Consider the following 16,210-nt stretch of genomic DNA (forward strand, 5'->3'; position numbering starts at 1 on the left):
CATAGAAGAGATTCAAGGGCCATACACAGAGAAAAATGTCTGTTAATTATGAAGTCTGGCAAAGGATCTTTGCTTTTAGATCATTGCAAGCAAATAGCTTTTAGTGTTTCCCCTACTGATTTTTATTTTACATTTTTCATGGTGCTACACAGCCGTTTGGATGAAATTAGGATACAAAAATATTTTGTGCAGTGGTTTTTTTCTTCCCTTTAGTCTGGCTATCAACATCTCCTGTAGAAAAGCAACGGGCACGTTACCCCGAGCTCTACCTGCTGTGCGCACAGTCAGCACTCCCGCCCCTCCTCTGTCACTCCCGCTGGAGCCAACAGCAACCGTGTGTCATCCCAGCTCCACTTAAACTCGTTGATCCTCCTGAGAAGATCTGCCTGTCTCTGCAAATCTGTCAGCTGGTTGCCTCCTACCTTAACTAACTGACAAGACTTAATATATTTTCTTACCTGTTCATTCTTAATATTCATGTACACTGCATATGCAATAGGCAGTAAGTGCAACTGGTGGCATAGCAGATGGATAAAACAAAAAGTGTTTATATTACAGGGGAAAAAATTGTGGGGTTTTTTGTGCTTTTTTTTTCCCCTCCTAAGTAAGCAATACACTTTTTCTATTTGTTTCCATTCAGGGCCCCTTGGTACCTAAACAACATACCACAGTTTTAGACATAGATTTCTTTGTATTTATTAAATTTTAAAGAACTGTAGCTTTTTATTGCTCACATTTTTCAATAACTATTACATTTCAATTCTGCCAGAAAGTCTGACTTCTGTCTGCCAGTCAGTGTCAACAGCCAATCTCATCGATGTAACTGGACATTTATTTCAGAAAATTAGCTTATGTCCTGGTAAATATTATTGATTATGACAAGTGATACTGTATGATTACTAACTGGGTAACTTCAAACATATGGAAAATCTCATTTCTGATTTCTTTGCAATGCGATTATCCAGGAGAACAAGTCATGGTAGAAAATGGTGCAGCATATAATAGTAATTGAAATATAAAATAATAATTGCTGCTGTAGTGATACCTTGATACGTAATTACACAATACATATTTTAGGAAGTCTCAGATTGCATATCCCCATGGCAGGCTGCTACTTCCATGGGGAGCACTTCATAATGGAGGAAATTAATGGGCTAAAAGCCAAATTTTGACAGAAACTGACAAAAGCAAGGGGAAAATCAGTGTGAAGGATAATACGCCAGGCTTGACTTGTTCCATTATACTTAACCATTACAGGGAGGCTCTCAGGTCACTGAATCGTTTGTTCTGCAATACCTGTAACTGTACACAATATGCTAAGTGAAAGGCAGTATCCATCATAACTTTGAATTGCCTTGCTTTTGTCAGATTGTGCTGTGCCTTTAACATTATTTAAGTATACCGTGGGGAGTACTATTATTATTGAAGTTAGATTGGTATCAAATTACCCATCCTCCCTGAAGACTTAAAATAACTGAAAAAATGCCAGTTGTTTGGTACCTATGCTTATTATCTGAAACTGAGTGCCTAATCCTGCACTTAATTTTGCTGTGTCAATTATTTTGTTTCACAGACAACAACTGCAATATTAAAGGAAGGAACCTGGTCAAAGAGACATGAGGAAAATATTGAGCAGTAAAGCATACCTTTTTATGAATTATTTCATCCCTGTCCCTCTTTTGCTATAATTAATATAATTATTATACAGATAAAACGGTTTTGTGGTTCAGGACTTTGAAGAATGATGATGCAATGTTTGGCAGATAAATGTACAATATGACAGCACCATCCTTAGGGTGTGGAGGCAAAAGCTCAATATAATATGACGTTATAATGTAGTAAGAAAGTCTAAAATTTGGTCACTTCGTTGTTTAAAAAAAAAAAAGTGTCCAGATCCACTGAAGACATTGAATGTTGGAGCACTTTTTTGACAGTGGTTTCCCAGTTGGCTTCATAGGTGCACAAACAGTGCTTCCAAATACCATTTCAGGAAATCAGGGGACTTAAGGTGGGGCTTAAACACCATAAGAAATAATAGATATGAAAGTAGTTCTGCTCCCAGGTGAAAGTCATAAACACTGAACTATGCCATACATATAGGTTATCTCACTTTCATTGGCTCCAGCCCATTACAATTCAGAGAATTTGGATTTAAAATCCTGCTGGTCTTAAGGCTCTAAGTAGGACGCTGTTGAGTCTCAAGGTGTTGTAAAAATGCAAACAGGCAGGAGCTTTAGGTGTCTGAAAGGCTAGATAGCCGGCTTAATAAGAATTGTGAAGAGATTACTGATATTTTAATATCAACAGAATCACAGAATCATTGAGGTTGGAGGGGATCTCTGGAGGTCACCTGGTTCAGCCACCCTGCTCAAGCAGGGCCCCGTACAGCAGGTGCCCAGGACCATGTCCAGACAGTTTCCGAGTATCTCTAAAGAAAGAGACTCTCCGGCCTCCCTGGTCAACCTGTGCCAGTGATAATTCACTCTCACAGTGAAAAAGTGGTTTTGGATGTTCAGGAGGAACCTCCTGTGTTTCAGTTTGTGCCCATTGCCCCTAGTTCTGTCACTGGACACCAATGAAAAGAGCCTTGCTTCATCTTTTTTCCACATGTATCCATAGAGTCAATCCTTCCTAGGTGCAGGACTTGCCATTTCCTTTCAGTGAACTGCATGAGAACTTTGTTTGTTTTCCATATTAAGTGAAAGCAGTTAAATTTTGTTTCATCATACCTAACTTTGGAAAGCTAAATAACTTCAGGCAACTCAGAGAAAAGTTTAGATTAGAAGGAAATAACCACAGTTCCCTACCAAATCAATGGCAGTACCTACTTGTCTCCAGTATGTGTAGAGAAAGTTTATCATGATCTGAACATGTTGGCATATAAACATATTTTATAGGATTCTAAACCAGGGACCTTTTAGGAGATCCTTTATGTACAGCTTAGATTTTTATTATTCCAGAGCACAACAGTCTTCAGAAGACAGAATAAAATCATTCAGAGAACTTACTGTTGCAGCCGTGTTTTTCTTCTGAGTTTCAGTTGCTGTGTTTCTGTGTTAATACCCCAATATCTCTGGTAAGCATCAGTCTTATTTCACACTGGTTTACATAATCAATTGTCCTGGGTACAGAAAACTAGGCAAATAAAAAATTGATAAACCATTCGTGTAATTTTTTTTTTCTTTATTTGCTTAAGAAAGAGTAGAGTTTCCAAACTAGATATTACAGGAAATGTTGCTAAGAAAAAATTAGTACTTGTAGTCTCGTTCATCCATTCAATTCATTATATGGAAAAGTGTGTAAGACACAGATGAAAATTATATAAGTAGTTAACACAACAATGTTGGAGTTGAGTAGCAGCCATGATTGCTGAGAATTAACAGAACAGTGTGATAATACTTTTGGGGACTAATAAAACAAAGCATGACTACTTGGTAAGATTGAGAATGCTAGGAAAGGGTTTGGTAGGTAGAGAGTATTAGCTCTCAGAGAACATGTCTACCTGATGTATTGCAGCACAGCGATGTAGCAGAAGTGCCAGAAGTGCTACAGATATGAGGTATGACATGCTTCCAGGCTCATATACCTGTTCCTCAATTATTTTGCACCAATATAGTTCTCTCTGCATGACACTTTACATATTTACATTTAAGCCAGAGAAGATACTAGAAAAGAGGTGGTGGGAGAAAATGTTTCAGCAACGCTAAGGGAACTTCAGTGTCCTGTTATGATTTGTTTTCACAGAAGTCAACAGCACATTTCTCGCTGAATTCAGTAGTATACAGTCATACTTAACTTTGGAAATCACAGCTGGTGTACAGGTAATTCATAGAAAAAGTACCAATATTAGTAAAATATAGAGCTATATGCATTATAAAGGTTGCTTCATCTGTCAAAGTCAATTTTGGTTCATAAACTAAATAATGCTGAAAAGCCTGTAAAAGTAGAACCCCTACAAGTAACTAGATGAAAAGTAAATTAGCTACTTGTCATTCCTGCCTCTGTGACCACTTATTATATACATAAGTCCTCTTTCAACAACTGCCCTCTTGTAACTTCACACAGGGAACATGCATGAAAAATATAAACTACAAGCTTGTAGCAGTGGAAATGTAATTTTAGTTTATTTCTTTGTGGAAGTATGGACGTGTAGATAGCTTGTTTTGATACTGTGAAATCAATTCAGCTCTTTTGTTGTGAAAAACTACCAGTGTTTGCTTAGCAAGTACTTGTGAATTTGATTTAATGTGATTTTTTCTATTTCACAGCAAAGTAGCTTTTTTTTTTTTTTTTTTTCTTTTTAATATGAAGTGGCAAGTTTCCAAGTCTAAAAACTGCCTTTCGTTTGTATGGAAAACAAGAAAACACTTGAGTTGAGACCAAAAGTAGAGATCTTTTTTTTTTACACACTATAATCAAGATTTTTTTTTTTTTTGCACAAATGTCTTTCATATACCTTAATTACCTCCTTTCATATTTGTTGTTTGCTTGTTTGTTTTAATATATATTCCCTTAATTTTTTCCTTAGTATTTTAATATTTCTTACAAATGTGTTAATGGCAAATTCTCACTCTTTGTGCAGTCAGTAATTAAAAACATCCATATATTGGACAATAGGGATAAGGGAAGACATATATAATTCTATAAAGCGTTATAATTCATAAAGAAACTCCATACCCCTGTGCAACTTTAATGGCAGGGTATCTGCCCAGGGAAAATACATGAAAAGACTAGCAATTTGGGTGTTGATCACATAATTCCTGATATCTAACATAAAACACTATAATAATATTTAAATTAATGGGATGACTTCCATTTAAGCCACTTTGCCTAGTATATTAACTGTAATACATTAGCAATCTATTGCCAGAATTAACTTAGTAGGCACAATAAGTGGTAAAACTGTAAATACTGAGAATAAGTACCCTCAGAAGCATAACTGGGACTCTAGAAATAACAGCTTAATTTTAATGGAATACAACCCATAACATATAAGACAGTGAACACATTACATATAAAGCGTAGAAAAATACATATCTGTTCATATTAGGTATAGTTTAACTTCTGACACTGTTATCTTCCTTCAATCATTATAAAGTAGATTGGGCACAAGATGGATTTTAACTTAAGAATATTTCCTTTTCAAACGCAGTCCTTTCAGTGAGCTTTTTCTTATATACATTAAGTTTCACATATCATCAGTTTTATACTTATATCATTTTTCATTGCCAGTTTGAGATAGTTTCGTTCACTGGATGTCTTACAAGCAGTGAATAGCTATTATCAAGTCATAATACATGTGTATGTTTGTGTTTTTTGTAACTCTGCAATAGTCTTGAGAGTAAAACTTTCAGGTTATGCAGTTTTCATGACCAGGTTCCAGAAAAAAATGTCTAAAGTATCTGCATAGCTCATTCTGGTTAAATATTGATATGAGGATTTATAACAAAAGTCATCTAAAATCCTGTGATACTAACTGATGGAAAAAGAAATTTTAGTTTTTAACTATGTATAAATTCTAAGCAAAATGTGTTCATCATCAGTTGTACATGTAAGGTAATATTCCTTGTTATTTTCTGAGTTAACTCTTAACTTTCCTATAACAAGATATGACTTCCGGTGTAAGAAAGATCTATATGGTTCTATGTGAAAGCTAAGAAAAATAAGTAGAAGCAAATTCTGATGAAGCTTTAGAATGACTTTTTTTGATGGAAGGAACAAGTCACCATATATTATAAAAATTTTCTAATGCGATTATATTTTATACCCATTTAAAAACTACATTACAATTAGTCATTTCTATGTTCTTTTCATAAAATTTTGTTTGTTTGTTTGTTTGTTTTTTTAACTCATAGGCAACATTGTTCTTGTCATTTAAATTACAAGTGATTTTTGTTCCTGTTTACTGAAAGAAAAGTAAAACATTAAACACATATTGTTTGCTGCCCTCTTGCTATACATTAGTTTGTATTTTCAATAACGAGTGTATAAAAAGGTGTAGTGAGGATCAGAGGCTGCAGGGGTTGTGGAAAAGAAAGACCTCAAAAACTATAGAACGGAACAACAGGATGTCTATCAGAAGTGTATGCACATAGATAAGGAAGTATCTTATGGGTAATCATAGGAAGGTGATTCTCCTGGGGATTCCCTTATAGGAAGAGCAGTATGGGGGAAGCTCTGCTATCTGTTTGTGGGAAATAAGAACACCTGGGCACCTCTCTGAAGCGTCTGCACACTAATGCATGTAGCACGGGGAGGAAAAAGGAGAAATTAGAGTTCATCTTGCAGTTCCAGGGCATCCATCTCATTGGGATCATCGAGATGTGGTAAGGCAGCTCACAAAACCGGAAGGCTGCAAAAGGTGGATACAGACTCTATACAAGGATGAGCACTGTGATACATGTTTTAGTGAGTGTCTGTTACAGACCACCTGATTCAGGAAGAAGAAGATAAACTGACTGTTCTTCAGACAAAGGATAGAAGGCAACATTCACAGGCCCTTGCCATTATGGGGTAATTCAGTCACATCAGCATCCATTGGAGGATCAACACAGCAGAGCACAAGAAATCCAGGGGAGTTCTGGTGTGCATTCATGACAAATTCCTGACCCAGGTAGTCAAGATGTCAGCAAGGGAAGATTCTGTGCTGGACCTCAAAGTTACAAACAGGAAAGATCTTGTCTGTGGTGAAAAGGCCAGGGACAGCTTTGGCTGCAGTGGTTATGAGATGGTGAAGTTCAAGATCCCGGATAGAAGAAACCAGGCAAAAAGCAGGATCACAACTTTCTACTTCAGGAGAGCAGACTTCATTCTTCTCAGGGACCTTCTCAGAAGAGTTCCATGAGCAACCACTTTGGAGAGAAGAGTTGTTCAGAAGAGATGGCTGATTTTCAAGACTCATCTTCTCCAAGTTCAAGAATGGTCAGTCCTGATGAGCACAAAATCAAACAAAGACAACAAGAGACCTGCATGGATGAACAATGAGATCCTTAATAAACCCATCCATAAAAAAGAAGCCCACAAGAGGTGGAAGGAAAATCAATCAACCTAAAAAGAATATACAGACACTATCTGAACAATGTAAGAAGGAGATTAGAAAAGCTAAAGCCCACCTGGAAGCTGGTAAGGGACATCAAGGGCAACAAGAAATGCTTCTACAGGTACATCAGCTGCAAAAGAAAGATAAGGGAAAATGTGGGCCTGCTGCTTAATACGGCCTGGTGACAAAATACACAGAAAAGGCCAAAGTAGCCAGTGCCTTTTTTGCTTTCGTCTTTACTATTAAGATCTGCCTTTCATAATACCATGCCCCCAAAACTGCTGGGAAAGTGTAGTACAAAAGATATACCCTTGGATAAGGAGGATCAAGTTAGGGAAAAATGTTTTTTAGTTCTGGTTTAAATGTGCTTCTTTTATTCTAACAAATAGATACCTTCCTTTTTTTTTTTTTTTTTTTTTTTTTTCTCCTTATGTACTGTTAAAACTTTAATAAATAGTTTTGTTGTCTGAAGGGAAAGAAAAAGCTTCAGTTCCTAAAGCCTCTAACAGTTTCAGGCATCAGTTTCTTTCCTAGACATGTCAAAGCATACATATATGTACAACGATTTCTTCTCTCATTAAATTTTTAAAAGTTACTGGCTTTGTTGAGTTACAATATCTATTTATGAATGATGTATAGAAGGAAAAATCTTTTCCTATGTATAGCACACACTGAGAATGTAGTGTTTTTCACTCATTTATGATGTGCTATTTGCTGTAATTTTAGATGCAGTAACAGACATTCATCAAGGTAAGAGGTCTTACCACACCAAGAAATAGAAAACAATTGTTTGCTTGTTTGAACTTTTAAGAAGTAGATTGTATTTATTGATTAAATCAATATTTTTTCTTTTTTTGCTAATCTCTAGGCTTTTTGTTTGTTTGTCATTGTTCTGGGTTTGGTGGCTTTTTTAGACTGACTAAAACTTTGACAAAAGTAAAGACTGATCAGTGAGATCACTATATTAATGATTAAATCCTGATAGGATTCAAAGGATTCAAAACTAGGGTGTTTTTACAACCCGAATTTCAGGACCCAAATTCTTAGGGTGCAGAAACACCCTAAGATCACACAAACAAAGCATAGAGAGAAAACAAAAGTTTTTCTTTTTACTGGATTCAGTCAAACAAATTGTGATCCTGAAAGATTTTTTGTTGTTGTTTTCTGACTGAAGAAGTTAATCTGTGAGTTAATAGTTACCAACATCTAATTTGTTCAGATGCATATCAGGTGCAATTCATCCCACCTAAATCTAGAAATCTATGCTGAAAATATCATTGCAGACCCCCTTTATCACAAAGAGAAGGTTATTTTTTTAAGCGTTTAGTCATCTGACTTATTTGGGGTTGTCTTATTTAGGATGCAATTAATTTCAACTCAAAAATATCTATTAAGTAGTTTTAACTACTACTGTTAGCCTGCTCCATTAACTAAAAATTTACTGATCCTAAGTTTCTGGTGTATAGATAACTACAATATAACCTTTGAGAGTCAAAAAGCTGTACTCCAATCCCACTTTCAGTCAGATTAATCATGCTCATTCAGCCAAGAATGAAATTAGGGTGCTAATTTGTTGGAGCTGAATCTAGAAATATAGATGACTCTCTGTGCCCCAAAGAAAATGTTGCAGCTTCTAAACCACTTTTCAAATGGGTATATGTTTTTCCATGGAACCTGGAGAGGAACAAGTTTTAAATGTTGCTTCTCTATTCAGTAAGGTTTATCATTTAACCCTGGGCTTTTCTTGCTTAGATTTCCAATTTTAGATTGTTTGTAGCAAGAAGTAATGCACTCTTTGATGGTTAGTTTTACCTGACACATTCTAAGGGAAAGGGAGGATATTCACACAAGTTCAGCTACAGAACAGAGTTTTCTTTGGGTGACTATTATTTTATCTAAAGACTAGCTAAAATCTGAGCAACACAAGTTCTGTTCTTTTGTGTACATAACATCTAAGAAATATACATGGGAACTAAATAGAGTCTAGATCAAAGTGCAAAGCAGAATGGATAGACCAACCAACGAAATTGCTTGGATGGATTTCTGTGCTCCTCTTTTTTTGAAAAAATAATAAACCAGTACAGTATACAGTACAGAATGTATTATCACTGAGATAGACATGAGTTTGGGATTCATAGCATGCCTGAAAAATGGGTACATGTAAATTTCAAGACAAAAAGATGCATGCTAGCTGAAAGAAATTAAATTGCATGTCTTGACGCAGTGGAAGTTGAGAAGTTTTTCTTCATTATCTTTGGAAAAAGCAAGCCAATGCTTTGAGAATGGTTGAGGGTGGATTACAAAGAGGTGAAAAAATAATAAAAAAAATATTTTAATTGCAGGGAAGCATCAACAAAGTTGTCTGTGCCTTCAGGAGAAAAAGAAATTGTTTTAAAAGTTGATCCAAACACTCATCTTTGTTGGCAACTTCGTAACAGCAGTAGTTCATGATCTTGTAACCAGAGGGGTTGACTGTTTTCATCCCTCCATTGTCGATCTCCCTGTACAACAGCCAGTTCACTTGTGCTGCTATAACAAACCACGTTGACATTGGCTGAACTCCAGACCACGTATTCTTTAAAGGTGTTGGAAACATTAGCTTTAACCTTATATTTCCTATCCTTTTTCTAAGTCCTGTACTGGTGGTGACTCCATTTAATACATCCTCTAATATTGTCTTCGTTCTACATAAATTCATTAGATTCTTCCATCAGTATTTCATCAGTATTTCAGCTTTCTAATTAAATATGTTCTAGTTTAGTGAGGGGATTTTGCTCTCAAAAGTCACTGTATGCTAGTTGTGTCCTGTATTTGTTATAAATGGCAAGGTCTTAGTAGTGGGGGTGGCTGCAGGAGTAGCCTCTGTCAGAAAACACCAGGCAGCTGCCCAATACTAGACACACAGCCGGTTATACGTGATTCCAGTGAGTTTCACAACAGACCCACCAATGGCCACAGATGAGCCCATCAGCAAAGCTGGTATCAGAAAGCATGGTTAAGAAAGGACGAAGTGTTATTCACCAAAAGGGTTTTCAAGCAGTGGAACAGGCTGCCTAAAGAAATGATTGAATCGCCATCCCTGGAGGTGTTTAAAAGATGCAGAGATGAGGTTCTTAGTGACATGGTTTAGAGGTGAACTTGACAGTACTAGGTTAATAGTTGGACTTGATGGTCTCAAAGATCTTTTCCAACCAAAGTGATTCTATGAAAATGTTGAGGGGGGAAAAAAAAAAAAAAAAAAAGAAGATCAAAAAGGCCAAAGCAATAGGAGGCACTCCATGGCAGAGCAGTTAACACCCCTAAAAAGTCTGTGGTCCATGGATAACCCACACCAGAGCAGGTACTTCCCCAGAAGGACTGCAGCTGATGGAGGACCCACACCAGTACAGAGAAAACAAGTAAAAGGAAGGAGCAGCAGAAGAAAAGAAAAAGGAATGAGGATAAAGCATAAAAGAAACTGCTACACCCTGATCCTAAACTCCTGCAATGTCTATCACCTCACCAAAGGGACTGAGCATAGCCTGTGTGGAGAGTGGAGAGTAGCCAAGGGGGGATGTGAGATGTCAGAAGTGAAGCTGAGCTTTGAAAAGGGGGAGGAAAGGCGTGAGGAAAGGTGTTTAACTTAAGTGTTTGTTTAAACATTTGCCAATTGACAATATATTAAATTCATCAAGTTGAGGCTATTTTACCCGTGATGTATTCAAATCATGATCTGTGTGGCAACTGGTCTAGAACTTGTTCTGGTTTCTTCCAGTACATACCAAGACATGCCAGACATGTAAAGGATCCCCCACTGGATTATCAGAAAAAAACAAAACAATTCTCTATCCCAATATGGTGGTAATTGTTGCTAGCAGTGTTATCACCTGTATCAGACCAAGCATTTTGGCGGGTGAGGTAGTCCATAAAAAACATTAGTGACTTAACAGATATACTCTGTGCTTATGTTTTGTTTGGTTTGGATTTTCTTTCCTCAATGAAGAAAATAATGAAAAGTTCAAAAGTTTTCTGGAAAAAAAAAAAAAGGCAGAAATTAAACTGTTTCATTAGAGGCAATGAAACTAACTTGTAAATATTTCAAGAGTTTTGTCTCTACCTTTGATGCTTTTTGAAGCCTGAAAGTATATTAAAGTGATATGTAAAGAATCAATTACAATTTAATTTCCTTCTTTCTGTCTCTTTACTGCCTTTGGAGAAATCTGCAGTTAAACCTGTATCTGCAGGAAAAAAAAAAAAAAAAAAAATTCCTGATTTTCTTTTTTTCCTTCTTTCTCTCTCTCCTCTTTCTCTCTTTTCTCTTTCTCTTTCTCTTTCTCTTTCTCTTTCTCTTTCTCTTTCTCTTTCTCTTTCTCTTTCTCTTTCTCTTTCTCTCTCTTTCTCTTCCTCTTTCTCTTCCTCTCTCTCTTCCTCTCTCTCTTTTTCTTCCTTTCTGTCTTTCTCTCCTTTTAATATGTGTCCATAAAAGATCACAACACAATATCTCTGGCTAATTTCCAAAATATGAAGACAGTAATGTGTGTCTTGGCATTCAATACATGACAAAATGTCCCTTGTACTTCTCAGATTCTCTCACTACCCCTACCACTCCCAACACCTGTTTCTAGGTTGAGCTATTAACAGATTGTCAGACAATAACATGCCAAAAAACTTGTGCAAGACTGAAAAATCTGTGGATACATATTAAAGAGATTGCCATTTATGCAATACTTGTGTTTAGCTCTGAGACAGCTTTTAGCTACCTACATGGGCATCACTATCTGTAATGTTATGCCAAAATAGGTGCCCTAGAGTACACAAGACATCAGTATGGCTGAAGATGATAAGGAACCTTCCAAATGTGGGAGGCTAACATCATTCAGAGGCAGCAGCTGGCAACCAAGCAGCTAAAATAGATGTCTGTGTTTGGGCAACTGAATCTTAGACTGATGTCTCCTCTGTATGTAAATGACATACTAGCCTGGGGAAAGGAGCTTAACCAGCACAGAGTCATAATACTAATGTGCCACGATATAATGACAAGTGATCTTCATAGGAAATAGCTCTCTGCCCACTCAGAAGAACTGAAACAAGAAACAGAAAAATTGTGAAAACAAAAAATAATATCTTGCCCTAAAAGGAGATGAGAAACTAAACAAACAAACGAACAAAAAGAAAAAGCAAAGTACAGATAAAGACCTGTGAAAATCTATGTCTGAATTCTGGGTTTGAGTTTTGTTTTTTTTGGTTTTTTTTTATCTTTTACCTCATCTATGAGAAAGACAGAATGAAAAAAAAAAAAAGGAACTTATCATTTTAAAGGTTGTAATGAGATGGGATAATTTTGAACCTGAAGAGACATACCATTTTTCACTGCTCTGAAGTCCTGTGATGAGTGGTATTATTTTAGAATCACACATTAACATTAACATTTTAATTTGAATTATGGATTAATTTAAGTGGACCACTGACGTCATGCTTGGGATGAAGTCTGGTTCACATTTTTGAGCACTCTTGTAGAACATGAGTGCTTAAAGCAAGAGATATGCTCACCTAATGTGTTCTTCAGTCCATAAGATCAAACTAGAGCCAGTATGAAGAAGATTTCATGAAATGCATGCAGTATGGTTGCTAGGAGCTCAACATCAAATGCTTACACTAGACAGCCTCATCTGAGTCAAAGCAATTGCTGATGTAGATATAACAGTGTAGACAGTATTTCTTCTGTTTCTCTGTGTGTTCTTTTTGGTTAGATGCTTTCCTCTCTGGGTTGAATGAAGAGTAAAATACCAAGGTAGTGATGAAGAGATAGCCTCAAACTTCAGAGGTTTCTGCTGTTCCTCTTCCCTAAATCTTCCCTTAGGGTGGGGAGGGAAGCTTAGAAAACAAAACAAAACAAAACAAAGCAAAACAAAACAAAGCAAAGCAAAACAAAACAAAACAAAACAAAGCATAAAATGAAACAAAACATATTTCATAAAATCTTCCAAATCTTTCAATTCTCAACTTGTTGATGGTTCTGCCTGATGTAATGTTAGGTGAGAGGAACAAAGCTTGTTTAGGTCTGCAGAGGTTAAAAGGCCTAAGGACAAGGTTGCCATCATTTCTCTACAGACAACTTTTCTCCCTTGGGAATGAGCCATCAATGACAATTACATTGTCACATATCACAAACTAATAACATGCTGATGCTTTTTTTTGATTCCTCAGTACCATTCTCTTTAGGTTCCACACCATCACGTGCTACCTTTTGGGGAGAGGTCCACGTCATAGTATTACTTTTGCTGCAAATCAGGTTTTTAGTCTGTAGACCTAGCAAGACTGCAGTCCTTACGTTTACTGTAAACTCCTTTGCAGTCCTGAGTTTAGACTGGTGTGTGTAGCTCTGCAGACAACTGTTTCTCAGGGACCAGCCACCACTGCAAAGCACAAATACCTTTATTTAAAAGTTAAGTATGACAGGAGGAGGCATATTATAAAAACTAAACAGCATAAACATGTGACCACTAGTCAATACCATTTAACTGTAGAGCCTATCAAAGCAAGTATGTGACTCCGATCCAGATTTGGAGAGTATATCTCTATATTCCTGTTTCTAACACACTTTGTTGCCAGTCTTCTTAAGCCAGCAAAACTGTTCCCATCAGGAAATAAAAAATTAAAAAGAGCTCAAAATTTATACAAACAGTATTGTGAATGGGCTTGTAATTTTTGTTTCTGAAACCTCAGGAATACTGTAGCACTTGACAATCACTAGAAATCCTGTAGAAAACACAGGTCATATAAAAATATTGAATTTTCAGTTGTCAGACACCCTGTGCTGTGTATTTACAGTGTTTAACTTGACACATCTATTGCAGACCATTAAATCACAAATGCAGGTTCTTTCACAGTACAATTCACAACACCTAAAAGTCCACGTTGGTCTATTAACTAAATCAGTTTTAGACACTGAATTAAGAGATTTAATCTTAGACATCATGAATACCTCCCCTCTCATCTGTCAGTAGCATTTGTCATAACTGAATACAATAAATGTGAAATTTGTTTCCAAAGGAGTAAATTTGTGAAATGTGATAAGGTTTGTTTTTGTTTTTGTTTTTCTAAAAAAAGTCTTAAAAATATAATTGGGAATATATTAATCTGTTTTTTTTGCTTAGACGATGTTAAGTTTTGAAGCTGAACAAAGGATAACATGGTGTTATTAACAGCAAGATCTTCTTTTAGAAATCTGTTTTACTCAGCTTTTCCCCTTTAAATGAAAGGAAAGCAGACTGTTTAGTAAGGAAGGGGAAAAAAGGAAAGGGGTACAATGAAATTATCTACTGTTTACCGCAAACGTAGTTGTCAAATGGAAATGGAGAGAGAAAAAGTAACCAAAGTGATATGAACTTGTTCATGCAATGCCGAAATGTCTGCCACCATGGAAGATGTTGTGTCCTATACCATGTCCTACTATTTCACTTTCTTATAGGGAACAGATGCCCTTGTGAAATATGAATTCCTGTAATGACCAATATCTTGGAGAATATCTGCAGGTTATCTCATTTGATGAAAGCTGTTTAGAAATGTCAAGTATTATTATTTTTGTTACTGCAAGAAAAAGACTAATTGTATGCTCTTAGAGAGGGAGTATGAAATAGTTCTTTGCTTATCCAACCCATAAAAGCATTGGGATTGCTTTGTTTAGTTTTGTTTGTAATTTGTTTGGTTAATTTTCATTGGTTGGTTTGGTTTAGAGTTTAATCGCATTAGATTTAGCTGGAATTTAGTGGGTTCTACAGCACTAAAGTTATATTACTTTGTATTTGTCAATGTTACATTTAATTTCCTCTGTGACAACTTATTTACAAATCAAATATAAATCCTTTTTAAGTTTAGCTGTCTGTATGGCCTTCATTCATCATCTTTCATTTTTTTGTTCTCAGAAAACACAACTAGACTGAAGTTGTTCTTTGTGTTCGTAGATTATCTTTCTAAATTGAAGCACATACATGCACAGCAGACTTTAAAGCACTAGCCCCTGTAGACCTGAAATAACACTTTCTCTGGTTTGACATAGCTCCTTTCACAGGAGCTATCTATAGCCATTGCTTTGCTATTTTTCAACCTGTTCTGTATCTCTGCCCATGTCCTGCCCTGAATCCTTGCTTTATCTTGGAGATTAAGCAGGAACTTGTCATGTGGAATGTTACAAAAGGCTTTCTGGAAATCCAAATATATTATGTCATCTGTTGTGCCCTTAGCAACCCTGTCAATACTCCTTTGTGTAAATTCTTTTCCCTAAAAATGCAACAAACAAAAACATTGAGAAAATTACTTAAGACACATTAATAGCTCTTTATTTACAGACAACTCATTATATAGGGCACACACTCTACCAGAAAGTTACCTTGCAAACACTCCATTCTGTGATTCTGTGATTCTACTCTGCATTTGTCCTAACTATTCCCACTATTGGTAGTGATGACAGTAATAGTAATAATAATAACAATAATAATTCAATGCTGCTTATCTAGTGCCTTGCAGTCTCTAATCTATTTGACAACTCCTGAAGAGTCCTGTTTTTAAAGGTGGTCCAATTAGATGCACATAAATATTTTCAGATGTTTAATTAGCTGGCAACTTAGTAAGTGTCCATAAAACATGGCTGCTCCTTAATCAGAAGACAAGAATGAGCTGTCATGTGTTGTTATCCGCTTGCTCTTTGAAAACCAAAGCTCTGAGGCAAAGAGGATGCCTTTCTTTTATTATCATGCCCCAACTCAAAGAAGAGAGACAGAGCAGATAATGGACCCCATTCATGAATGCAAAAGGCTATTTCTGAGCAGTTATTGCATTGTTTATGCCAACAAAAATTGCATAACTCCCATTCTCTCTACAAATTACATGTTTTCTATGCTTCATTGGACATTTTACATAGAAGATAAATGGAGCTTTTGCAATAGGTGGTACAAAGACTGCTATCAGAGCCAGTCTAAGCCTCATTATTAAGACTGGATGAAGCATTTGACTTTCTTCAGGTTTTCAGCAAAGTCGACAGAATACAAAATTCCCTTTATGGTTTCTCTTTTTATTTCCTTTCTGCTCCTAGCTTCCTGAGTTTTTTAATGAAATGAAAATGGAGCTTTTCCAACCAAAGCTGTTCTAATTTCTTTAAGACACAGAGCAGAGCTTAATGTGATCCATCAAATC

This window comes from Streptopelia decaocto (assembly GCF_964273445.1).
Source record: "Streptopelia decaocto genome assembly, chromosome: 1".
NCBI lineage: Eukaryota > Metazoa > Chordata > Aves > Columbiformes > Columbidae > Streptopelia > Streptopelia decaocto.